Consider the following 4,109-nt stretch of genomic DNA (forward strand, 5'->3'; position numbering starts at 1 on the left):
AATGTCGAAATAATCAGCTGACAACCGTTGATCAGGAGCGTTTTAAAGGCATGCATACGTGCATGCACACATGCGTACATGCAGTCATACTTACATATTTACAGACATACTTACATGCTTACATACATACATACATATATACATACACACTGAAGATTTTTTTTTAGACGATACATGATACTGATATTTTAATATCTAGGTAAGGCGAGTCAATTTTTGACTGACGGTCATCTTAAAACGATATAAAGTTCAGTCATTAATGAACAGTTAAACATCTGTCAATAGTTTTTCGATGACTTATATATTCATTCTAGAAATATCGCGCCAGGCCTCTCCTCATTTCATCCTCACCTGTTTCCCTCTTTTCATCTCTGCGTTGTCATCCTACCCCATCCTTCCTCTCTCTCCTCTCCTCTTTTCCTTTCCTTCCTCTCATCTCCTCTCCTCTCTCTCTCTCTCTCTCTCTCTCTCTCTCTCTCCTCTCTTCTCTCTCTCTCCTCCCTCCTCCTCTCTCCTCCTCCTCCTCCTTCCTCCTCCTCTCCTCCTCCTCACCTCCTCTCTCCCTTCCTATGTCCTCTCTCTCTCTCTCTTCTCTTCTCTATACAAGAGTTGTCGAAGTTCAGCTCGCCCGGCCTTCCTATATCGTCTGCTTCTCTCTTCTCTCATCTATTCTTATCTCTCTTTTTTGTACAATAATTTAATCAGAGGATGCAGTTGGGATATTTTAGATTCCCTGTAAATTCAAATGGTACTTTCTGCAGAGATCAAATATTCATCTCTCTTTCTTTGTGGGGAAATACAATTATATAATCATAGGATCTAATCGTTCAGTATGTCTATATTCGAGTCTTGGAGGATACTAAAACGCGTGTAAATCCACAAGGTACTGTTTGACCGAGACAAATAACACGTCCATTGTGTGTGGTATACATAGTAATGTGATATAATATAGTATTTCTATGTTCTATGACATATTAAGTCTAAATACAACTTAAAACAGTATTGTTATGATCGCTGTTATATTGTTATACGACTATAAACGACTATGTGTGTGATGTATACATTGTAATGTATATATGTATATATTTTATATATATTATATATATACTATACATCAAAACAACTTAAAATACAGTACTTATTTGCTTATGACTATCACTACACCTTGTAATCATAATGTATATAGTATATATTTGTATAATATATATCAATATTATTAATAAATTAATATTAATTCAACACACACACACACACACACACAAAATACAAGTACACACACAGACACACACACACACACACACACACACACACACACACACACACACACACACACACACAAAACACACACAAACACACACACACACACACACACACACACACTCACACACACACACACACACACACACACACATGTATATATATATATATATATATATATATATATATATATATATATATATATATATATATATATATATATATATACATGTGTGTGTGTGTGTGTGTGTGTGTGGTGTGTGTGTGTGTTGTGTGAGAGAGAGAGAATAAGTTTATAAGAATATGTATTTAAGGTATGGACGAGAAGGAATATCTTAATTCAGTAGATGCATATATCTCTTTAATTATATTTATTCTCATTCAATGTTTTTCTACAAACACACACACGTACACACACATACATTTTCTTTTTATTTACACACACCCACTTATATATACATACATGCATATATTATAAATACATTATATATCTATCTATCTATCTATCTATATATTATATATATATATATATATATATATATATATATTATATATATATATATATATATATATATATATATATATATATATATGTATTTACATTCAGATACACACAAAAAACACAAACACACACACACACAGTGACAAAGTGAACCCGTAGAGGATGGTGATTGTAATATCGAGAAAGGATGCAGTAGGTCGTAACACCGGACATTCGGCTGCAACATCGATGCCTCTTAAGTGTAATGATAATAATAATAATAATAATAATAATAATAATAATAATAATAATAATAATAATAATAATAATAATAATAACAATAAAGATAATAATGGATGTTAAGAATCTGGGGATAATATTTCTTAGTTTCCCCAGAAAAATAAAACAGTAATACTATTTTTTTTATACTGAAGGTGAATCTATATCCAGTGCACATTCACCAATATTTATTAAGAGGAACAGTGACAAAAGTTTTAGCTGCCACACGTGATTAAACATAACCATTGCAATAGGGATTAAGGTAAGCTCTCCTACGACTTGGTAACTTAAGAGCAACTCCAGGGAAACGCACATCCTGGCAGAAGCGTTTGCAATGTTGTTTTACCTGACTCAGATCACTACAGTGAAACACAATCTCACACCGTAATCGTATCTTAACATGAGTTTATGAATGAATATATATGTGTGTGTGTGTGTTCACACATAGAAACATACATCTCTGTCATTTTCTCTCCGCCCCTTTCTCTATCTCTCACGCTCTCGTAATCTGCGTGCCTTATCTAGTTTCTCTTAAACCGGAATTAATTATGACAAGACTATCGTCTTTGTACTACTGCCGAGTACTTACATTTATTTTGTAGTTATCTCGCAACACTGATTATGGAAATAGTGCTAACACGAAAGATATGTTAGCGAGTATTAATATCAATAGTGAGAGGGAGTGGGAATGAGGGTGGTTGTAGTCACTAATGCTAAACCGAATATGGTCTTTATCGTAATTGTCGTCGTGTTAGTTATTTTCTTCATCTTCCTTTTCACATTTTCTTCTCCTTCCTTGTCATTTAGAATATGACCAATATCTGTTTATTCTACTTTCCTATTTCTTATTTCTCTTTCTCTATTTGTTTCCACATTCTTGAAGCCACTGCCTCTTTCTCTTTTTCGGGCTAGCTATGTATCTGTTTGCTCAGTTATCTACTTTCGTGTTTACATGTTTAACTCTCTGCCTTTCTATCTACAACTCTCTTTTTCTCTTTCTATTTCTTCTTCATTTTCCCCTCTCCCATTTCCACAGCCTGTCGCTTTCTATATTTCTCCCTCTTCCAACTCTCTCTCTCTCTCTCTTTTAAACTTTGACTCTGTCTATACATACACATATGTGTATGTATATATATATATATATATATATATATATATATATATATATATATATATATATATATATATATATATTAGTCCGTGTGTGTGTGTATGTGTGTGTGTGTGTGTGCGCATGTGTATACATTTGTGTATATACGTATGTGTGTATATTTATGTATGTACTGTATATACACCTTTTGAAGGCAATACCGTCCTTTCCTAGCTATAATTATTAAGTAAAAGATATAACTAACATGAGTCAGGTTGGCCGAGTGGTCTAAGGCGCCAGATTTAAGCTCTGGTACACGAAAGTGTGCGTGGGTTCGAACCCCACACCTGACAGTTAATTGTTTTCATTACTTCCACTTTGAAATGAAAGCGGGCATGTGCAAAAACAGCTCGTGGAGGTGAGATGAGTTAAAATATCCGTTTCATGTACTTTCTTCTCTTTATCTACGTTGCCCAAGAGGGTTGTCACGTCTTTGTCGCACTTGGAGGCAAGGTCCATATACTTGTATAGACCTTGCTTGAAGGTTAAATCGAGCAGATGATAATGTACTTCACTTCTATCGCATGATCATATATCCAATCTGTAATAATAATCAATAATTTCCCAAAAGGAAGGAAGAAGGTGCTTATGTATGAATATTATCGCTGTCTCGGGCTCAGTATTTAGCGTAAACAGTGTATTGAAGACACGTCACTGGCATGAGTGTTTCTATTCCGAGAAAATGACGGTAACAAAATCGGATCAAAGCATCAGGCGAGTTTGTTGTCGACATCAGCTGATCAAGAAAACAGCATTGTAATCTGAGAAGAAAGCTTGACTACTCAGGCAAGTGATGGCATAGCTTACTGAGATCAGAAACGGTGTGTTTATTCTTTAGTTTTGAAGAACAAGGTTAGGAATTACGAGTGTTAAGCAAGTATTCTATGTAGATTCTAAAGAGATTAAAATGTACTGAATGGATAGATGTAGCTAATATCTGCG

General features: G+C 34.3%; 1 non-coding gene across 1 annotated transcript; it reads left to right on the forward strand.

Annotated features, from left to right (window-relative positions):
• The first annotated feature begins 3,376 nt into the window (after positions 1 to 3,376).
• Positions 3,377 to 3,460, forward strand: Trnal-uaa. Its single transcript has one exon. It is a non-coding gene; the product is annotated as a tRNA-Leu (tRNA).
• The last annotated feature ends 649 nt before the right edge of the window (positions 3,461 to 4,109 follow it).

This window comes from Penaeus monodon, chromosome 5 (genome assembly GCF_015228065.2).
Source record: "Penaeus monodon isolate SGIC_2016 chromosome 5, NSTDA_Pmon_1, whole genome shotgun sequence".
In the NCBI taxonomy this organism is placed as follows: domain Eukaryota; kingdom Metazoa; phylum Arthropoda; class Malacostraca; order Decapoda; family Penaeidae; genus Penaeus; species Penaeus monodon.